Here is a 24,244-nt window from a genome sequence, read left to right as displayed (position 1 = left end):
TGTTCATGTTTCTTTCGAGATGGAGGAGAAGTGAATGGATTCACAGGCAAGCAGCAAGAAGCCAGAGTATACAGAATTGGAGATAAATGGTTTGCAGTTGTCCTAGAGTATTAGAGGGGATTAAATTAAAGACACAAGTGGTAGAACTAAGCCTTATCAAGCTGAGGTCATGGCTCCCTTTACTCTGAGCCAGGTAGCAGATACCTTTCAAGGTGCAATAGAGGGAAATAAAGACTCTTCTTAGGGCAGCTTCAATTTCCTCTCTGAAGGATAATGCCTAGAGAGAAGGTGGTACTGAAAAGGGAAAAGCTTAAGTGCTTTTTGTAAAGGAGATTTTAAAAGGTGATTGTGGTCTGGGAGTGGCATGTCGATATTTAGGATTTCAGAGCTCCCTAATGATGAGATTGAGAAGACACACTATAAAAGCTGGAGAAGATGAAATCAGAAGGCTATACTGGATGGCTTGTTCAGATGGACATGATTCCCAACAGGAATCAGGGTGGAGGAAAATGCTAAGGCAGCTGCAAAGTTGTCAGTGATAGCAGGATTGTAATTAGGCTGACCAAAAAAAATAAGATGGTTTAAACCAATGGTCTAAGTCTCGAAACACCACGAGTTTCTGCAGAAAGATATAAATTAATAGTCTACCAACAGCAGTAGACAGCTGGTAGAATGCTATCCTTTCATCTCCATCAGGGAAAACTGAAACCTTAGAGAGGAATGGGAAACTTCCCCTTGAGATAATTGCAAAGTATGTCCTCTGCATAGAACCAGGTTTCAGTTAATAAGTGTTATGATAATGATAAAAATGTTTATTGACACATTATATTCTAGGCACTGCTTCAAATATTTTCATGTTTATTAATTTATTTCTGGAAAGCAAGGGGTGGGGGTGATCTGTGAAAAAGCTGAGGATATTAAAGTATTTGTTTCTGATGAAATAAACAAATTCCAGAAGGTAAAAAGGAAAGAGCGACAAGGTCAGCAATGAAAGGGCTGAGGAACATGCAGAAAAATGTGATAATTAGAACACTAGTTGTATTGAGAGTTTGGCCATGAACAGAGTCTCTAAATCTTGTTTTCTCACAGGTATCTCCAGTAGATTCCCAAGAAGGATATAAAATGATAACAAGGACTAAGAAAAGGACTAAGATGACAGTTTATAAGTAACTTGGGTTTCAGCCCTAAAGCTTACATGGAACCCTTCGTGTTAATGAGATGCAATGGATAAATGAGCCATAACAATTCGTTTTGACTCTGGCTTAAGACCCGGACTAAAAGCAAACTACCATCATCTACTTGGCTCTTTTCTCCATAGGTTTACACTCCTATCTCAGAAAATGATTACAAACGGAGAGGCCCAGGGACCAAATCTTTTCTGTGTTTTGATCTACAGGCTGTTTTTAAATTTTAATTAATTCCCAGTATTTAAAAAAATCATACTTTACATAATGAAATAGGAAGGAACGGAAAAAATAAAGTTCCAGTATAGTACCAATTGGCTATGCTGAGTAGAAGCTAAGGTGGCCCACTTATGCCAGTTGCCCAAGACTTTTCCAATTTTAGAACTGAGAGTCCGACCCCACCTTGGAAACCCCATCCATCACAGGTACACTGTGACTGTTGAACACTCTTTTTTGATTGATGCAATGTGCTTTGGGGTTCACCCGAATTACTACCCGACCAGCATTAATTTTCTGGCTGGTTTCTGTAGGTTTCAGGCTTTCTAGATTTCGGCCAATCAAAGGCTGATGAACAGGAGGTTTAATTCTCCCGCTCCCAGGCAGTACCTCCCACAACGGAAGTGACTGACCTACTTAAAGAATCTTAGAGGAGCATAGAAAGAGAAGCACTTTATGTAGGTAAGTGGTTATAGAGGATGAATGCTACAGGCCATTCCACAAAGTTTGTCAGCTTCTAGCCCATTCATTTATTATGCATTAAGGCCCAAGTTCCATAATGGCTTTCTTTGATTCCTCAGCTTCTTGTGGGTGGACCCAGGCAGGAAGAAGCCTTGTTTCTCCATTGTGGTTAGAATCTGCTTCTAAATAGCTAGACTTTTAGAGTTTGGGGGCAGTGGGAAAGAAAACAAGATACAGATGCAGTTACTTGGTCTGTTTTCCCTTGGAACACTGAGCCTAAAGAATCAGCTTGGAAGCAGAGGACACTGGCAATTGAGGGCTGCCTTCAGCTGCTGGGGCTGCCATAAGCCTGAAGGTCAGTGTGTTGTTGGTGTTGGTGAAGATGTGACTGCACAGGATTCCAAGACCTGCCTAAAGGGGTGTCAGCTTTGGCTTATGAGCCAAAAGAAAACAAACTAAAATTGGGATTCTAGAAACATCCAGCCCCAGGTACTCTGAGAGATTAGTGGCAGCTCTAAGTTCTGTGTTTTTACTGATTAGTGACTTCTCCCCATCCAATCGCACTTTCTGAAATATACTGCACTGTCATTATATAGCAAATACAGCATCCACTGCATCATTTAGCAGTAAAAATCTAGGCTTTTACCAAATGGATTAAATATGACTTTATTTCAAATGAATTCCCTGATGTGTTAAGAAACATGTGGTATTTTAAAGCTATCCTTAGAACCGTCCCTTAAGTATAAGTGTGGGTGCCACCCCTGAGACATAAAATATTATCAATTGTATAAATAATAATTTGTATGAAACAATAGTTGCTTCAGGTCAAGTTCAAGAAGTCAGGGGACATAGTAGTGAAGTAACAGTGTACAAATGCTGTTGTGGCTATGTAAGTGCTATGACACACTCTCTTGCTTCCCTAATTCATGGATCTCAAGAGTTTGAGTTTGGCTGCATTTATTACCCGTAACCCTTCCGGCTGTCAGGGAGGCTCTCTGGCCACTTTCAGGATACCTGCCACTTTGGAACCAATGCTGTGGCACTGGACAGCGATTTTCTACTAGGAAAGAAACTGAGATACCATAGTCTACATGGGCTCTCCCAAGGAAATCAAGGGCTCTCCCAAGGAATCAAGAGTACCTTGATTACTGAGGTGATTTTGAGGGAGTGATTCAGAAAAACAGAATAGATAGTAAAACTCACTTCATAAAAATGATTATTTTTTAAGCAAGTTAGAACCTAGAGAGTGACAGGTAATCTATCAATATTTGTTTAATTAATATTTACTGAATAAATTATTTGGCCTTCGGTCAAGTTTCAAATTTCTGGAACCAGTAATCATTTTAGTGTGATTAATCTGAAGTGTGAACAAACTAAAGTTGGCAAAGTGTCTTATTAGAACTATTATTTTTCTGCTTTTTGGAACAACAAATCTAGTTGCTTCAATCTATTACTCTTCTAAGAAATCCAAAACAAAGTCCCTTCTCTTTAATATTACTATGTCAGGTTAGTATTTACCAACAGTTGTGCTATTTTTTTCCCTCTTTTCTCATAATGTCAATATTATTGATGGGAGATTAAGACTAGGTAAAACAGCATCAAAATAACACCAATTGGGGTGCTTGGGTGCCTCAATTAGTTAAGCGTCCACTATGCAAACAGAGCACTAAACAACAAAGGTTCAAAATACATTAAAATAAGCTGTTAGAGGCAAAGGAGATATAACCCAATCTATAATTATAGTTGAGGACTTAAACACCCCACTATTGGCAATTTGATAGAACTAAGGGGAAAATTAGCAAAGGTAAGGAAGAATTGAGTAACGCTATCAACGAATAGGACCTAATTGGCATTGAGAGTACAATCCAGCATGCATGAGAATACCCTAGTCCTCTCCAACCCCATCCAGTTTCAGTCACCTGCAGTCATCCATGATCCAGAAGCATGATGTTACTGATGTAACATCAGAAGGCCACAGAGTAGCCTATAGCTACATCACAATGCCTACATCATCCACCTCACCTCATCCCATCAAGTACAGTGTGATATTTTGAGAGCCAGACAGACCACATTCATATAGCTTTAATTACAGCATATTGTTGTAACACTTCTATTTTATTATGATCATTGCTCATCTCTTACTGTGCCTAATTTACAAATTAAACTTTACCATAGGTAGGTATGTAGAAGAAAAAACATAGTATGTATAGATAGGGCTCAACACTATTTACAGTTTTAGGCATCCACTGGGATTCTTGAAATACATTTTTCACAGAAAAGGGGGCTATTGTATACATTCTCTTTAAGTGCTCATGGAATATTCATTAATGTAGAATATATCCTGGGTCATAAACCAAACCTCAATCAATTTGAAAGAAATGAAATTATAGAGAGTGTGCTTTCTAATAATAATGGAGTCAAACTAGAAAAACAGAAAAACAACAGAAAAATCTTCAAGCACTTGGAAATTAAACAGTATATTTCTAAACAAGCCATAGGTCAAGGAGGAAGTCTCAAAGTAAACTTACATATGTAGATAATTGAATGAAAAGGACTATACAACATATCACAATCTGTGGATGCAGATGAGTCAGTGCTGAGAAGGACATTTGTAGCATTAAATACCCATATTAGGAAAGGAAAACTATATAGGCAACTCAAGTATCTAGTCCCGTTGGCAGTTACACCTTTAAAGATACATTAATAAATTTGTCTTTTTGCATCAGTCTCCCATTTTGTTGGTTCTAAGTTTTAGGGAGAGGCATTATGTAATGAGTGGTTGTTATGATTTAGTTGATATTTAGCCAGCTTCCTCCTGTGGTCATTTCAGTTCTTTCCACAGTTGCCACATAATCCTGAAAATCATTATGGATAGAACTTACATCAGCTACAAAATTATTTTTTCTGGATAAATTCTTAGATATGACAAGTTGTTTCTTTCTTATTTCAACAAATCTTCTGAAATTCCAGTCAGAAACCTTGTTAATTTTTCCACATTTATCTATTATTCTGGAGTTTCAAAGTTACCATTAGGATGGTAATAAGTTTCCATTTCTTTTTAGAGTATGGGTACAAAGTAACTGAATGTGTTTGAGTGTAATTTGAGGTTCAAATACAAATAAATAATGTGATCATTTCCAAAGGTATAAAACCTACAAATATTTACAACACACTATCAGCCTGCTATTTACAATGACCTCTTGATATTCAAAAAGATTTAAGACATATTCGAGATAAATCAACAATAACATCTTGATATTTATACCCTGAAGGGATAGTGGGGAAAAACAAAAGGTAGAAAGAACATGCATTTTGGTCTAACATTTGCAAAATCTCCCCAATACAAAGGTATTCTTTTTAACTTTAATAAAGTAGATATTCAAAGCCATTAGATGAAGAATAAACTTGGAGTCTTCATGTAATATTATAAAAAGTGGGTTTTCTCCTAAATAACTCAGAAAATTGCCTTGTCTATTATAAAAGTTCTCTTGTTGGGGCGCCTGGGTGGCGCAGTCGGTTAAGCGTCCGACTTCAGCCAGGTCACGATCTCGCGGTCCGTGAGTTCGAGCCCCGCGTCAGGCTCTGGGCTGATGGCTCGGAGCCTGGAGCCTGTTTCCGATTCTGTGTCTCGCTCTCTCTCTGCCCCTCCCCCGTTCATGCTCTGTCTCTCTCTGTCCCAAAAATAAATAAACGTTGAAAAAAAAAAAAGTTCTCTTGTAATGCTCTATTCTGGTCTTTTATGAAAGTGCATTTTCTATATATATGTTCTGGTATTCATTCAGCAAATGTATTCTAAGAATAAAGTTTGATTTCATACTAGTGGAAATTAAAATGTTTAAAGATTATAACATAATATAGAAGGATCAGTTATTAATAAACAGCAACCAAAAAGAAGCCAAATATTATACAACTAAATAGTTGTGAGTGAAAATCCATTATAACAAATAAAATATAATTTTCTGCATAATCAAGATATTTTAATACCCAGCTAGAACGCATTTTAAGAAGCATTCAACTAGATAGCATTTCAACATAAGAACATACACTGTACAAACCCTTCTAGATTGTTTTTCAGCTCAAATTCACATTTACTATGTACCAGTGCCATGCTAAAAACCTTGTGTTTTATATAATTTCATCCTCACAATGACCCTACAATATGTATACTATTATTATTTTGTTAGGGAGGAAGAAACTAATGCTCAGAGAGTTTGTGTAACATGCTCAGTGCCACATTATTTGCATTCAATCAAATCCAGGCAGGTAGTTTCCAGAGCATAAGCTGGTTCCTTTCTCCAGTAGAGCTAATACTCTTGATCTGTCAAATAATCCCTAATTTTATTATTTATCAACCGTTCACTACGTTATTTTGTCTAATTCTAATGGAGAATAATTAACAGTTTATTTTAAAAGGCTTTTTCAAAGATGGATTAAAGAGTCTTGTTTGTAATTTGGGAAAGAGAAAGATGGTACTAAGGAATAGCACTGGAAACCACTAAAATGTTATTACTAGAATGTTGCATCTGTTCCCAGTAAGAAAGAGTTCATCTGCAGCCTGTGGTTCATGTTAAGTCTGAGAAAAGGAAAATCTTTATCAATTTGGTCCTCACACTGGTTTGGAAAGTGATTTACAGTATACTTCAGTGAGCCAGCACCCAGCTCTCCTGACTCACCACCAAGGCTATCTACATTGTTTTATACTAGACTTTAGAGTTACACTGTATCATTTCTCAAGATCGCTACATTATACTCAAATTATATAATCTGTGATTTGTGTAAACATTCAGAGATAGAGTCTGTACCAGCTTTTAATAGGGGGGAAGGAAATCTCTCTCCCTCTCTCTCTCTCTCTCTCTCACACACACACACACACACACACACACACACACACACACACACACACACACACACCTATTTAGAGTATAGTATCAGGCTGCTTTTCTATTCCTGTTATCTAGAAATAGCAGAGGGACCTTGGGTGCCCTGAGCAATTCTCAGAGGCATACCCAGTAGAGGTGAACTTGGCTGCCACACACAGTGATTCAGCAATTTACCAGGAGAGAATGTGGAGAGATGAGGAGGATTTTTCATCCTAGGTTTGGGTAAGTAACATTTCTCATTGTGCATACATAAAGAGATATCTACAGTTAATTTTGTTCTTTATTCCTTTTCAATGTTTATTCACTTTTGAGAGAGGGAGAAAGACAGAGCATGAGTAAGGGAGGGGCAGAGAGAGGGGGACACACAGAATCCGAAGCAGACTCCTGGTTCTGAGCTGGCAGCACAGAGTCCAATGTGGGGCTTGAACCCATGAACCGTGAAATCATGATCTGAGCTGAAGTCGGATGCTTAACCAAATGAGCCCCCCACAGGCTCCAATTTTGTTTTTTATTCTAAAGTTACTAATGTGTGTAACTGGCTGGTTTCAGACCAAAAATTCCATTTGCCTTGAGAATATAGAACATGGAAACTGATTTTATAAGCTCATATCAGAAGTAAAATTTAAATTAAATGGTGGTTATGACAATGTATTTGTATTACATGGCTAAAGACATGAGAATTTTTTTGGTTGTTAGACATGTATTCTATTTAAATCTAATATACATCTGGGAGAAAGACTAATAATTTTGTTAATCCAATTTTACAGAAGGGGAAGAAGAGGCAACAGAATATTAAAGGAAAATTCCTTAAGCCATGTAGCACAGTGAAGTCTATGAGCAACATTGATCTCTGAAATCAGACTGCCTCTGCAAACAATTCCCATTTTATTAAAATATCAACTCTTCCTCAGATTGGCCGATTAAGAAAGCAAACGTTATATTAATTCTATTGGTCTATCAAATGAGTCAATGCAGCTGTGAAATGACTCTGTGAAAAAATGACAGCCAGTGGCCTTTCAAAAATAACTTTTGCTGAGAAAACTTGGGGCTTCCAGAGGTGACTGTAATCGCTCAGGGACATGACTTAGGGGGAAAAAAAAGTTCAACTCTCAAAGAGGAAAATGGAAATCAGTAGTGCTGAGAGAAAAAAGAAAGACTTTCAAAACCTGATTCTAAATTCCTTTCTGAGATTCACATGAGCACTTTAGCTCTAGAACAATGTTTCCAGAAACACAATCTATCAATAATGACATTTATAGGTCAATTACCGTTACCTGGGGAATTTGGTCTACTCTTATTTTACAGTATATCTGCCAAAAGAAAATCATATATGGCATGTTTTGACTTGGCTCTAAGCTTTCTAAAAGACTTCCTTTCTTTTTCAGCTGAAACTCTGAAACTTACCTGCTACCCTTTTGGCCCAGAGCCAGTTCATCACTAAATCTACACTGTGCTGTGCTTCTCTGTATTCCAGCCAGCCTCCTATTTCAGACTGTGGCACAAATAACAAAGTGCTGATAGTGAAGCCACAAAATGTTAATATGAGGTCATTGGGGAGGAGGAGTGTGCAACTTCTTGGTAAAGCCTGGAAAAGGCCAAATAAGCAGAGAACATTCAATTGCTGAAGAACCGAAAGGCAGATTCCTTGTAGCCACTACGGTAACAAACCATTCTCTTCACAGTTGGTAAGACAACTTCCTGGTCAATAGATTTCTAAGGCCTACTTTCTGTCTCCTAGGAGATAGGTCACTGAGGACTCACTTCATTTTTCATTAATTTATTACTTTACCCATCCCTTGCTACTTTAACCATCCATTTAAGAATAATTTTATTTTTAATAGATACAACAGTGCTTGTAACAATTTAATGGACAAATTACTTGGGAATCTTGTTAAAATGCCATCTCTGATTCAGTAGTCTGGGGTGGGCTCAAAATTCTACATTTCTCCTAAGCTCACAGGTGATACCTATGATGCTTCTCTAAGGACAGGAGAGATATAAATCTATTTCCTTTCCCTTTCTCCTAAACCAGTGTTTTTGACACTTGTTCATAAAAAGCAAATTGTTGGGCCCAACCCAGCCCTACTAAATCTTGAGGTTGGATTGAGCAATCCTTGTATTATCAAGCCCAGTAGGTGATTCTGATGTGTGCTTAATGACCTATAGTTCCTAAAACCTGGCTGTATATTAGAATAACTTAGGGAGCTTACAGGTTGAATTTACCCCATAAAAAGAAATGTAGAAGTCCTAACTCCAGATGCCTGTGAATGTGACCTTTATTTGGAAACAGTCTCCCCAGGGAAGAAGACTATGCAGGAAAAGGGCAGAAAGTAGAGTGATGCAGCTATAAACCAAGGAATGCCAAGGACTGCCATCAACTAGCAGAAGCTAGGAGAAAAGCATGCAACAGATTCTTTTCTAGAGGCTTCAGAGGAAGCCTGGCCTTGCCAACACCTTGATTTAGGACTTCTGATCTCCAGAACTATGAGAGAATGAATGTCTGTCTTAAATCACTTAATGTGTGGTACTCTGTTACAATAGCGCCAGGAAATTAATACAGAGCTTTGAAAAACAAAAAAATGCATACCCCCTTACCAAGTAAATCAGGATTTTTGGGAAAGTGTCTCTGCATGAGGATTTTCAAATCTCCCCCAAGGGATCCAATAAGTGATCAGTGCTGAAGTCCACAGCTCTAGACATTTTTTACACTTAAATAGATTGAGTCAAAAACACTATGTGCAATTGTATATCAGTGTAAGATCATGTGTAAGTTTTTTTTTTTTTAATTTTCAATGTTTATTTTTATTTTTGAGAGAGAACACATGAACAGAGGAGGAGCTGGGGGGGGGGGGCGGGAAAGAAGATCCGAAGTGGGCTCTGTGCTGACAGCAGTGAGCCCAATGTGGGGCATAAACTCATGAACTATGATATCATGACCTGAGCTGAATTCAGTCAGAAGCTCAACTAAGTGAGCCACCCAGATGCCCCCATGTGTAAGTTTTTTTAAGTATAAAAATCAGTTATATAGATAAATATACTAAGACAACATTTCTCAGTTTGGTTAGGGAAATACGGTTATTAGAATCACCTTATCAATCGCCCATTAATAAGTGGTTCTTGGGCCCATCTCAAACCTAATGACTGGAGTCTCCCGCAGTAGTGTTTGAGTAGTTATCAAGCTCCCTTGAGGTAACCCCTGTGCACACTGACCTTTGAGAGCCATCCATAAAGAGGTGACTGGGCAAGCCTGAACTACTAGGGAGAGCTTTCCTGAAGATGAAGGGCCTGGATGAATGTAGGAAGAGAGCACAAGTGAGCATGTTATCAGTTGGAACTACTGAGAAACTTAGCTGCTGGATCAAAGAAGCATTCTAGAAGCCAATGGACATCAGCTAGGGCTGGTGAAAGAATGGAGAATTTTAAAATGCAGGTGACAAAGGAACACAATTGGCATTACCCAGGAGCTGAGAATTAAAATGCAGAACCTTGGGCTTACCTCAGCCCTATTGAGTTAGAGACTGCATTTTAACAATATCTCCAAGTAATATAAATGTACATTAAATTTTGGGAAGCATTGTTCTGGTGCAGTAAGAAAACCTGTCAGAAGTTTCTAAGCAAGGACATGATATCATAAAATTATTCATGAATGAGCTTAGCTTAGTGGGGATGTCCAGGGCAAATAGAAATGCTTACAGAACTTTCCTGTAAACATTTCTTCAATGATGGAAATGTTCTATATCTGTGCCATTCAATACAGTAGCCACTTGTGTCTGTTGAGCACATCAATGTGATTAGTGTGACAGAGGAACTTACTTTTTAAAATTTTTATAATTTAATTAATTTAAATTTACATTTAAATAGCCACATGTAGCTAGTGGCTCCTGTATTAGCACAGGCTTGAGGCTACAAATGTGAAAACTAGTTAGGAGGCATTGGTGGCCAGAGGGTTCTCTGGGGCACCTGTGGGTATGACAATGTCATATGGAACCAAGTGTTAGTTCTGACGCAATTTTTATATCTGCTTAGAAAATATAGGCAATCCAATTTTCTATTGAAGAAATGAATTAATGACTGTTTAATTATGTCAAAATTATTTTTCAATTATAGAGGATATAATTATCCTATCTAGGGCTTATCTAGTGCTTATGTCCATTGCTTGCTTCTTTCCTTTCCATTTTACTATTTACATTTCTTAGTTTGTCAATATTGCCATAGGGTCAATAGAGACAAGAAAACTCATGTTGCAAGAGATCTGAATGCTCAAGGAGAGACACCATTAGTTGCCTGAAATTTGGGGGTTTGTTTAATCAGTTCCAAATGTCTGTTGCTCCCAAAACTCATTGTCTTTTTCCTTCATAACAGGAGAGTTGTGAGTGAAATGTCCTTAATTCTTGTTGGTGGGGTTTGTGTAGTGTACCAGTACTGGATTGAGTACTGGATTGAGCTACATCAAACAGCTTTTGTACAGCAAAGGAAACCATCACCAAAACAAAAAGACAACCTACTGAATGGTAGAAGATATTTGCAAATGATAGATCTGCTAAGGTGTTAGTATCCAAAATATAAAGAACTTATACAACTCAACATCCAAGAAAAACAAACAATCTGATTTAAAAATGGACAGAGGACCTTAATAGACATTTTTCCAAAGAAGACATCCAGAGGCCAACAAACACATGAAAAGATACTCAACATAAGTCACCATCAGGGAAATGCAAATCAAAACTACAATGAGAGACTCCTGGGTGGCTCAGGTGGTTGGGTGGCCAACTTCGGCTCAGGTCATTATGTTATTGTCCATGAGTTCAAGCCCCATGTCAGGCTCTGTGCTGACAGCTCAGAGCCTGGAGCCTGTTTCAGATTCTGTGTACCCCCTCTCTCTCTCTGCCCCTGCCCCATTCGCGCTCTGTCTCACTCTGTCTCTCAAAAATAAATGTTAAAAAAAAATAAAAAAAAAACTACAATGAGATATCTCCTCATACCTGTCAGAGTGGCTAAAATAAAAAGAAACAAAAGGTGGTGTGGATGTGGAGAAAAAGGAATGTTCATGCACTGCTGGTGTGTATCTAACCACTGTGGAAAACTGTATTGGCATTTCTCAAAAAATTAAAAATAGAATGGCCATGTCACCCAATAATTCCACTATTGGGTATTTACCCAAAACAAATGAAAACACTAATTCCAAAAGATACATGTATTCTCATATTTATTGCAGCATTATTTATAGTGGACAAGATATGGAGGCAAACTAAGTGTCCATGAGTAGATGAATGCATAAGGAAGATGTGGCATATACATACAGTGGAATATTGCACATACCATATAAAAGGATGAGATGGTCCATTTGCAACAACATGGATGGATCTAGACGGTATTATGACAAATTAAGTCAGACTGAGGAAGACAAATACCATATGATTCCATTCATAAGTAAAATCAGACAAAAACAAACAAATAAAAAACAACAAAAACAAAAACCAGAATCAGACCTATAAATACAGAGAACAAACTGATGGTTGCCAGAAGGGAGAGTTTTGCCATGACAGGATTTCAGTTATGGCATGAGTAAATCACAAGAATAAAAGGCACAGCACAAGGAATACAGTCAATGATATTGAAATAGTGATGTAATGAGACAGAAGATAGCTAGACTTGTGGTGAACATAGCACAATATAAACTTGTCAAATCACAAAGTTGTACACCTGACATGAATGTAACACTGTGTGTCAACTATACTTAAAAAAATAAAGAAGACAACTTCTCTTTTTAAATTGGCAGTCTGAAAGCCTAAAATATGTTTCTGGTTTTTTTTTAATAAGCAATTTATTATTTGTTTTCCTGGTATGATCAGGCCCAGTGCACCACTATTTGAGATCTCCAAGTGACAGCTATGTTAAATGTAACAAAATTGTAATGTTCATAAAGCTGACATATTCCAATCAATATGCGTGTTGGACAAAAAGTTGGATTCAATAAAGCAGTCCAATGCTACATCTATTGCCAAGTGGATTATAAACAATTTCTGATAATAACTGAAAATCCCCAAAGTGAAAAGTTATGTCAAATCAAATGCTGTGCAGAAAGGTTGTTCTCCATCTTCTGAGATACTTTTAGAAATTGCTTTGAGTTAAATATGTCCCTCTGTGTAAGATAAGTAATTATCAAATACACCAATAGGAAAAGGCCGTAAAAGGGAGATTTAGCATTGATGCTTGCTAGCATCACTAGTAAAAGTCATTTTGATGCAAACTTTCTATAGGAGTCCAGGCTGCCAAGAACATTTTTAAATTATAAAGCTAATAGGAAAATTTTGTTTTCATAATATTTATCTAAATTTACTACTGTGGAATATAAAGTAGAAGAATCTCTTGGAATTGAAAGCATAATTCTATAGTTAAATTTGCAAAAACAAAGACTAAAACAACAAAGGAAAGCCTACAAGAATCTTACTTAATAACAGTGCATACAAAGATGTACTTAGAAATAATAAAGGCGAAAAAGTTTAGTCTTCAGACTACCGATTCTGAGTCGGAAATTATCAAACTATATCCAAAATTTTACCAAACACTATGACTTGTAGGGACTTCTTAGGACATGGAACTGACAGTTTTTAGTAACCACTTTGTACTTGATACTATGAGGATTACTTCAAATGCATTATCACTTACAATAGTCACAGATATCTTATGTGCTGGAGTTATTTTGCATGGGGGAATACTGACCTGCAGAGAATTTAACTTGCCCCAACTCACACAGCTAAAATGAAGTTACATAATTTATACAGCTTAAGTGATTTGCTCAAAGTTATACAGGATTTGAACTCGTGGCTACCTAGCATGAAATTTCTGCAATCTGTATTATCCAGGATAAGTTCTTTTGAAGGCTCAGTGTCATCACCTGAAAAATTGGAATAGTGACTATTTCTGGGTGTATTCTTCAGGATTCTGATAGGAAATCAATGTACACCCAAACTAGGTAATTGATGATTCTAATAAAGGGGCTATTTACCAGAGTGTGAGAAAACATATGAGAGAGGGACAATGCCCTGAGCTAGGAATAAGAAAGAGCTCTTACTACTCCTTAACCTTCAAGGGCATGGAAGGAAGGAGGAAAAGTTCTAGAGAGCCCTTCTTGCCATGAGCCAAGGATTTCAAAAGGAAAACAGAGCCAGTGATCTTCTCAATAGATGCAGAAAAAACATTTGACAAAATGTAGCATCCTTTCTTGATAAACCATACCCCCCCAAGAAATTATATAGAAGGAACATTCTTCAACATCATAAAGGCCATAAATGAAAGGTCCACAGCTAATATCATCCTCAACGGGGAAATACTGAGAGCTTTCCCCTTAAGGTCAGGAACACAACAGGGATGTCCACTCTCACCCTGTTGCTCAACATAATACTAGAAGTCCTAGCCCCAGCAATCAGACAAAAAAAAGAAATAAAAGGCATTCAAATTAGCAAAGAAGAGGTCAAATCTTCACTCTTCACAGATTACATGATACTCTACATGGAAAACCCAAAAGACTCCACCAAAAAACTGCTAGTACTGATACATGAATTCAGCAAAGTTGCAGGGTTTAATTTCCATGTACATAAATTCGTTGCATTTCTATACAAAGCAGCAGAAAGAGAAATCAAGGGATTCATCCCATTTACTACTGCACCAAACACCATAAGATACCTAGGGATAAACTTAAACAAAGATATAAAAGATCCATACACTGAAAACTATGGAAGCTTATTAAAGAAACTGAAGAAGACACAAATAAATGAAAAAAAAAAACCATTCCATGCTCATGGATTGGGAGAACAAATATTGTTAAAATGTCTATGCTGCCAAAAGCAGTCTACACATTCAGTGCAATCCCTATTAAAATAACACCAGTATTCTTCACAGAGCTAGAACAAACCATCCTAAAATTTGTATGGAACCCAAATAGCCAAAGTATTGTTAAAAAAGAAAACCAAAGCTGGAGGCATCACAATTCAAGTCTTTAAGCTGTATTACAAAGCTGTAATCAAGACAGTATGGTACTGACACAAAACAGATCAATGGAACAGAATAGAGAACCCAGAAATGGACCCACAAATGTATGGCCAACCATCTTTGACAAAATGGGTAAGAATATTCATTAGAAAAAATACTGTCTTTTCAGCAAATAGTACTGGGAAAACTGGACAGCAACATGCAGAAGAATGAACCTGGATCACTTTCTTACTCATACACAGATATAAATTCAAAATGGATGAAAGACAGGAAACCATGATCTCACAGTTTGTGAGTTCTAGTCCTGCATTGGGCTCTGTACTGACAGTGTGGAGCCTGCTTTGGATTCTCTCTCTCCCTCTCTGCCCCTCTCCCATCCACTCTCTCTGTCAAAAGAAAGAAAGAAAGAGAGAGAGAAAGAAAGAGAGAGAAAGAGAGAAAGAGAGAGAAAGAGAGAAAGAGAGAGAGAGAAAGAGAGAAAGAGAGAGAGAGAAAGAGAGAAAGAGAGAGAGAGAAAGAGAGAAAGAGAGAAAGAGAGAAAGAAAGAAAGAAAGAGAGAAAGAGAGAAAGAAAGAAAAAGAAAAGATCTCTTACAAATATATAAAATGTATGAAAGACCTAAACATAAGACAAGGAAACCATCAAAATCCTATAGAACACAGGCAGCAACCACTTTGACCTCAGCTGCAGCCACTTCTTACTAGACAGGTGCCTGGAGACAAGGGAAATAAAAGCAAAAATGAACCAGTGGAACTTCATCAAGATAAAAAGCTTCTGCACAGCAACGAAAACAATCATCAAAACTAAAAAGCAACCAACGGAACGGGAGAAGATACTCACAAATGGCATATCTGATAAAGGGTTACTACCCAAAATCCATAAAGAACTTATCAAACTCAACTCACTCAAAGAACAGACAATACAGTAAAGAAATGAGCAGAAGACATTAATAAGCAATTTTTCAAAGAAGACATGCAGGTGGCTAACAGACATGAAAAATTGCTCAACATCACTCATCATCAGAGAAATAGAAATCAAAACTACAATGAGATACCAACTCACACCTGTCAGAATGGTGAAAGTTAACAACTCAGGAAATAACAGATGTTGGCGAGGATGCAAAGAAAGGGAAATCCTTCTGCACTGCTCGTGGGAATCCATGACGTGCAGCTACTCTGTAAAACAGTATGGAGGTTCCTCACAAAAATAAAAATAGAACTACCCTACAACCAAGCAATTGCACTACTAGGTATTTATCCAAAGGATACAAAAATGGTGATTCAAAGGGGCACAAGCACCCCATTATTTATAGCAGCGCTGTCAACAATAGTCAAATTGTGGAAAGAGTCCAAATGTCCATTGACTGATGGATGGATAAAGATTTGGAATATATATATATAAAAGAATGTTACCCAGTGATCAAAAGGAATGCAATATTGCCATTTGCAACAGCATGGATGCCAAGTGGAATAAGTCAAGCTAGAAAGACAAATATCATATGATTTCACTCATATGTGAAATTTAAGAAACAAAACAGATGAACATAGGGGAAGGGAAGTAAAAATAAGATGAAAACAGAGAGGGAGGGAAACCATGTGTGGATACTGAATAGTCAGTTAGACTCATCCACTCGTTCACTAGTTAATCCAAACTTTCTCGCCTTGCAGCATGTTCAAGTCCAATTTATGCCTCCATAGAATTATAAAATATTTCCAGTCAGGAGTCTAATAATATCACACACCATTTTGTAGAACAGTGACTATTAAATCTAAGAATGCCAAGTTGCTAACATGTTGCTACATAGCTTTATTTACATTGCCCAGATAAAAGGAACCTGTCTCTACTCTTTATCCCTACATGAATGGGAGTTAGTTTGATGCACTTCTCATAGTTACCACTCAAGATACATTGTGTGATTTAGGATTGTCTTAGAAGACTGTAATCCTGATGATTTTATTTCCCATTCAGAATGTATGGAGTATTGTCCTTGGAGACCTATATATGTAATGGTGCACTCAGGATGTATTGTGAGTGAACGGTAAATACATTTTCTAAGTCTACTAGCCTGGTAGGAAATCAGATCCAGAACTGTTCTCTTCAGTATGTTTACAGCTGGAAGAGTTCTTCCCCTGGAGAATTTAGAGCTGATCTGTGTATAACGACCATTTCATACGCTCAGGTTTCATACATTGTAAGGAAAAATAGGGCTCCTTCAAGGTTTTTCCTCTGAGGGATTATTGCACAAAGAATCCTCTACCTCTCCAAGATCTGGGGACTAGAAACATTTATCTGAAATGTTTTCATGCGAAGAATAATGACATGCTAAATCTTATCTTAATATTTAGAATCCCTCAGGTTTTTGAGCTGGTAATAGTCTAGGATTGTGAATATCATTTAGATTTATAGCCTGAATTTTCACTGTTAGTTGTAGCCAGTGATCCCAAGAATAAAGAGGTATTGTCACCAGACCAAATGGGGATGGCTCTAGTCACTCATGACCACTGCTCTAAAAACAGTGAGAACAGTCTTCAGAAATGGCTGCATTAGCATTTACTTCGTCCTGTGTGGACTTCATACATTGAGAGTAAAGTGAAATAATTTTGGAGTTTCCCTTTAAAAATTTCTATAGGTAATTATTTTCTTAATTGAATAAGTCTTCAGTAACACTACTACCCGTCACTCACCAAATGCTCTGTTTTCACAATTCAGCTTTTCGTAGAAAATGACATATACTGTCATTCCCATAAATCAGAGCTCCCAACCTTTTCTGAAGAGGAAATTATTTATTCTCCTAAATATTTGACCTCACAGTAAAAGAAATGAGGCTGTTGTTCATAAAATCAATGAGTGGGCAGAGAAATGCCTGGGGAAGTGTTTGTGTATAATAGCTACCACTCTGCATTTGACCAGGAAATTGTCATTGTCCAGTTGGGGGTATTGTTTTTTTTGCTGTGATAATAGATCATATTTTCTATTAATCTTATAAGAAAATTGTCTCTTTTCCCCTCTTCCCAAAATTACATACCCCACACGTCTATCTCCTATTCCTGAGGGGAGCTAATATAATCATAAAACTAGAATGTTAACCTGTGTATCATGCCTCAAGCCTGTCAAACTCCTCAAATGCCTCAAGACTGTCAACTTCCTGTCAAACGATTGTTTATTCCTTTCTTCCAGTAATGGGAAACTCATTACATACTATCATACTCCCCTCCATCTAGACAACTCGGTCTTTCAAATCTCATCCCTATGTTGATTCAAAATCTCCTTCCTTCTTTTGTATTTGTCCTGACCCTTCCATAAACAGAGATGGTTGTCTTCCTCATTGTCAATGCTATATGTTTGGCATTTACTATGTGAAAGACATTGTACTAAATATCTTATTTAATTCTTTCCCAAACATTGGAAGGCAGGTATTGTTATCTCTACTGTGCAGATGAGAAACTCTTGAGACTTCGAGAGGTAAACTAATTTGACTGATGTCATCTATCAAAGATGACAAAACTGGAATTTGTACACAGGCTGTCCTGATATAGACTGAATTTGACATATTCGGTTCCAGAAAAATTCTGTTTTGTAACTCCAAATCCATATACTAGACTCTCATATGTATTTAATTGGAAAATTCAAAGGACTTTTTCATCTTCAATGCAGCTTGACCCCTCCATGACATCCAACACTGTTGACTGATCCCTGACCTTCACCCATCATTGATGTATCAGTTACTACCAAAATGATATTTATAAGCAAGAACTCCCTAATTCCTACTATAGGACTATTTTCAATATGTTTTTATTTAGTTACACATTGGCGGCCCAAACTGAAAACTTCTAGAAATAATTCTGTTCATTCTCCCTAGTCAACACATGTAGAAACCTATGTGTCCTTTGATCTCCTCCTCCTCTCAGTGCTCAGTCCAACACTCAGTTAGTATTAAGGACTTGGCCTAGTTCACCTTGGCTAATGACAAGTGCTCCAGCTGACCATTGAAAGAATATATTTCATGATCATAAGCAATAATATTTAGTCCATTCCTCATACTCTAAGTTTTCACTCTTAGCCAATCTCTAAATATAGATACTTTATATACTTCTCTAGATATAGTCTCTTTACATGGATGTATTTATGATGTAAAAGTATTTTGGGTAGAGTAAAAGGTTTTTAATATTATTTCAATTGGCTTCTTACGATTTCTGCTTTTTGTTCAGCATTCTTATACTTACTTTCTCTGCATATGCAGCTATTTAAATAAATGAGCATTTAAATGTTACTTTTAATTTAACTGTTAATATTAAATAGAGAAAGAGGAAAAATTATGCCTTTAAGAGCAGAGAAAGTCTTACTTATTTTTATATCATACTACCTAGAGGTTGTATTAAATATCAAATGTGGGCTGAAGAATAAAAACTAAAAATAAAAATGATTGAAAAATTAAATAGATTAGAACAACTCTGCTGAGATAAATTCCTGAAATATATGTTTGGTGTATGTTGAACAAAAATTTAACATGGAAATTATCCAAATATGAAATAAGTTGAAACAAACCTGTCTTCCAATTGTTTCCTCACATACTAGGCAAGTGAGGCAGCCTCTATTATTTGTGGTTCCAGGCTTTCAGCTCATTCATTTTCAGTTAGCCATTCATCTACTAGACAGACAATTATTAACCCCAGGTCTTCAACTAGTTACTTGGGTCAGGCCTTCGACCAGGGACAGTGCACTATCAAGATGAGAAAGCCCAGCAATGCTTCCTGCCTTTCTTGAGCTTATGAGCAGGGAAAGCACACAAATATAAAATTTCACAGTGAAAATTGTTACAAAGGAGAGTTTTATTGCCCTCAAAGAGCATATAATAGTGAGATTGAAACCAGTAAAGGCAGGGTTCCCAAGGGAAGTGAAGAATGAGACATGATCTAAAGAAGGAGTAGGAGGAAGCCCAGGAGAGCCCAGGGAATTGTAGGTCACAAAGAGTGGAGTGGCACAGGGTCAAATGACATGAAGAGGACAGAGAGGTGAGGACTGAAACCTTCAGTAGGTTTAGTAGCTGCTGACCTTAGCAAGAGAGAGTCTGGTAGGGTTTTGAAACAGAAGCTAGATCAGATAGGCTAAGGAGTGAGTGGGGGACAGGAACTGGAGACAGGGTGTGTATATGGTTCTTTCAAAAAGTTGGACTGAAAAGGGAAGAAAGATAACAGAATGAGTCAGAGAAACTTGTGGGGTTAGGAGTGGTTGTTTTGTTCCTCAGTCTTGTTAATGAAAGAGGCCCGAACATACATAAATCTAGGTATAGACTGAGACAGTGTCTGAATAGATTCAGAGACAAGTCTTTGAGTGTCAGACTTCTGAGGAGCTGGACGGAGAATGACAGGAGAGAGCAGCAGAAGATAAGATCATGTGTTTCGTATCAAGGGTATGGGACATTTCTGATAGTTTCTATTTCCTACATAAAGCATGAGTGGAGTCATGCAGTCACCAACTAAAATAGGATATCCGGGGTTGGAGGTGAGGGTGAGGCAATGGAGGAGATTTGAAATGAAGGGGTGATAGATGAGAGTGAGTTAATGAAAGGTACAATTGAAGGCTTATCTGAAGTTGATAATCCTGAATTTCTCATGGCACACATCTTTATGTCTCAAAATGTTACTTTTACTCTCCCACCACTAAAAATATGAGTTACATTGTACAGTACCTGTACAAGGCTATCTCTTCAACCTCAAGTTTTTTGAGTTGCAATCTGAGATTCTCCTTTTCTCACTTTAGACTACATTTTTTTCTTAGGAATTTTATTTAGGTTTATAATTTGCAATACCGTCTACAACAGAAGTGTCCATGGACTTGGTGTAACCAGCCAACTAATTTGTTTTGGCTTAAAAAGTGATTTTTAAAAATCTTAAGCTAGTTAGAGCTTAGAATAAAATCCAAGTTTCTGTTTTCTCTTAAAAGATAAAAAAAACTGGCTGCACTGACCCCACAGTCCCACATCAACGATCTATTGGAGCAGAGTAACAGCTGCCCCCCTGAGATTGGACATGCTCTCTCCAGCTCATGACAGTCCCCCCATTATTATCCACTTCACTCACTTCCCTTGCCTAGGCAGCAACCATGACCTGTAGACGTTTGAGTTTACGATTCTCAATTTATAAATTCATAACTCCCAAAGATTTAACTTCACCTCAGACAGCTCTTTTGTATTTCACATATCAACTACCAACAGTTGACTGGATGGTCTTTGGGTGACTGAAACTCAGTATCTGCAGAGGTAAGTGATCTCCCAAAGTTGCCTCCTTTAACTTATATCCTGGCTTTTGTATGACTACTGTGTTTACCAAACAAAAAACCTGGGAGTCTACTTTCCAAGTACTTCTCTATTCTATTTCCTTCCTCATTTTTATTGCTATGACTTAATTTCAGACAATCATATTTCACCTGAACTATTAAAATAACCAATAACCTCTACTTTCTCTTCTCTTCCCATACTTCCTCTATATGGCCACAAGATTGATTTTTCCAAGCACGGTATCTTTTCTGGCACATTTATTTGCATTGTAGCAAACTTCTCATAATTTTTTCAATGTGTTGGCATACTTCACATGTGCATCTTGCCAGTTGCTGTTCCCTCAACCTGAAATGCCCTCTGCTTCTGTCTTCTTGGTGAATCCTTATTCATCCTCCAAGACACAGCTCAAATATCGCCTCCTCTGGGAACCCTCACTGCTACAAAGGTCATTTAGGCAGAGCCTAATGGCACAGCCTTTAATACAGTGCTCAGGAGGGATCTGTTTACATTCAGACCTACCCCAAGTAGACCATGAGCTTGAGGGTAGATACTGCAGCTCTATAATCCAGTTATCCTCAGTGCTTAATTCCTGGTCATCTACTAGATACTTAATAAATAAATTCTTAAATTCAGAAAAACAGTAACATTGTAATAGGGAAAATCTGCCTAACTTTAAAAGGAAGATTACCGATCTATCACAAACTCTTTTACCTAATTCATTCTACAAAAGTTAATCTTAAGACTCCAGCCAAGAGGACGTAACATGCTCTAAAAATATTTGTTTTTGTAGGGGAGTGTTCCTAATATATGAGAAATGTGGGATCTCTCCATCCTACTATGTATTAAAATAAATTTAAAAATGAAATGTAAAAAAATAAGCTCATAAAAGAAAGAAGAATATATTTAGAAGAGTAGTTATATAATATTGGTGAGGGATTAGCCATTCTGACCATCACACTCAAAGCAGAAAACAGCAAGTTAAAAAATGGGTAGCTTTGAAAATGGGTAATAAATGGGTAGTATAACTATGAAACTTCTATAATTAAAAAAATTAAATTAAGTAACAGTCAGGAGAAAATATTGAAGACTTTTATGACAGAAGGTTTCTTTATATTCTTAATATATAATCAATTGAAAAATAAAAAGTGAGGTCTGTCTCAATTAAAATGCATTAGCTTAAGTCAGAAGATTTTTTTATATGCTAAATGTTTCTCTACTATCATCTCAACTAGTGTTTTGCCAGATATCTGATTCTCTAGATAGCTAAGGTATTTAGGTACTGGTGTATCTTTGGTTTTGGTTTTTACTTCTATGTTTTGAGCAGTTTTGTCTAAGACAAAGTTACTGTTTGATACCTTTTGGGAAAAAAGTATAAAAGTGAAGATGTTTAGTCATTTCCCTATCTAGATACCATGCACACTGTTAAAGGGAAATGAAAAGAAGGAAAATGACACTTTTTTCCTTGCTTCAGTTCCCACCTGCCTATTATTCAATTCACAGAACTTTGGGGAAGATTAATGATACAGTTAAAAGTACCATTCTGAACATACTTTTTCCTAAAGAAATCTTTTCAGAGCTCTCTTCTCTTTGGAGAAAAGATTGCATATAAGGGAGAAGTTTATTTTAAAAATTTTATTTTACAATAAAGTTGAAAAGAATAAGAGGGAAAATGATAAATGTTGTAATAAACACATAAGTAAGAGAAGGATGGAATCTTAAGAGTCAACTAGAAATACAAAGGAGCTGTGTCCCCCCTGTTGTATAATTTGTCAGACTAACTTCAGAGTATTGCTCTCAGCTCAAGGTTTGGATTAAATTTGTTTTTCTTCACAGAGTCTACATTTCTCCTAACAGAGGTTTGCATCTATGGAGACAGTTTGGAAACCTCAAGCATTAGGATACTTATGCTGCTTTTCTCAACACATTCTGTGAAAGGACACAGTCCAGACCAAGGTTATGCAAGTGAGAAAAATAAGAACCAGAAACTAAAAGAAAGTATAAAGCCTGATTACGGATTTTTAAATTAAATGTATTGTTCAGATTAATCTGTTCAGAATCCTTTTTAACATTTAGAATTCAATCATGTATAAATTACCAATGATATTATGGTTCCTGATTATAATGTGATATATATTCAGTACTAGATTCAGAATAACAGGCAAAGCCTTACAGAAAAGGAATGTAAATGAGTGTGTGGATGGTACCCACTGTAGTCTTACACCTGTCTTCATAGCCTGGAAGGATGAGATTATATTTCTCTCTGGGATATTCTAACCCAATATCTCTCATAAATAGTTGTATTTTTATTCTTGGGACTTAAATTTCGGCATGTTGAGTTTCAAATATGGCTCAGTCGGCTGAGTGTCCGACTTCGACCTTGCTCATGATCTCGTGGTCCGTGAGTTTAAGTCCTGTGTCAGTCTCTGTGCTGATAGCTCAGAGCCTGGAGCCTGCCTCAGATTCTGTGTCTCTCTCTCTCTGGCTACCCTTTCCCCACTCATGCCCTGTCTTTCTCTGTCTCTGAAAAATGAATAAACATTAAAACAATTTTAAGTTACAGTGAGTATGCTAAGTGAAATTAGACAAAGACAAATATCATATGACCTCACTCATATGAGGACTTTAAGAGACAAAACAGATGAACATAAGGGAAGGGTAAAAAATAATATAAAAACAGAGGGTTACTGGAGGGGGTGTGGGAGGGGGGGATGGGCTAAGTGGGTAAGGGGCACTAAGGAATCTACCCCTGAAATCATTGTTGCACTATATGCCAACTAATTTGGATGTAAATTAAAAAAATAAAAAATAAGACAATAAAGCAATTTTAAATTACTCACTGTAAAAGAGTAATTTATTCCCTTGTGACTAATTTAGAGGTGAGATTTCACACATCTTCCACCATTTAGAAACCAGCAACCAACATGAAATTAAACCAAGTATCTTTGAGTGGTGAATGCCATTGCTAAAGTTATCATAAAGCCAAAGCACTTTAAAGAAGAGATAAGATTTTCAAAGTGGAAAATTCCAGTTGTAGGAAGTCAACAAATTAGAAACAAGAACATAGGAGCAGAGAAACAAACGCCAAAAAAAAAAAAGACCAAAAAATTCTAATATCTGCTAAAACTACAGAAGCAGAAGATGTTCATACCATTTTGTCCCAACAAAAGAAAAATCTTTTATTCCTTCATACCTCAGTGGAGTCCCAGGTCATTACTAAGGGTAATAGGTTATGA

At 37.0% G+C, this 24,244-nt stretch overlaps 1 long non-coding RNA gene across 1 annotated transcript; it reads left to right on the top strand.

Annotated features, from left to right (window-relative positions):
- Positions 1-19,168: 19,168 nt before the first annotated feature.
- On the top strand, positions 19,169-23,039 carry LOC128315064 (uncharacterized). Its single transcript, XR_008297432.1, has 2 exons — positions 19,169-20,993; positions 22,845-23,039. It is a non-coding gene; the product is annotated as an uncharacterized LOC128315064 (long non-coding RNA).
- The last annotated feature ends 1,205 nt before the right edge of the window (positions 23,040-24,244 follow it).

The sequence above is a fragment of the Acinonyx jubatus genome, chromosome C2 (assembly GCF_027475565.1).
Source record: "Acinonyx jubatus isolate Ajub_Pintada_27869175 chromosome C2, VMU_Ajub_asm_v1.0, whole genome shotgun sequence".
NCBI classification, from domain to species: Eukaryota; Metazoa; Chordata; class Mammalia; order Carnivora; family Felidae; genus Acinonyx; species Acinonyx jubatus.
Note: the sequence above shows the minus strand (reverse complement) of the source record. Positions and strands in the feature narration are given on the sequence as shown.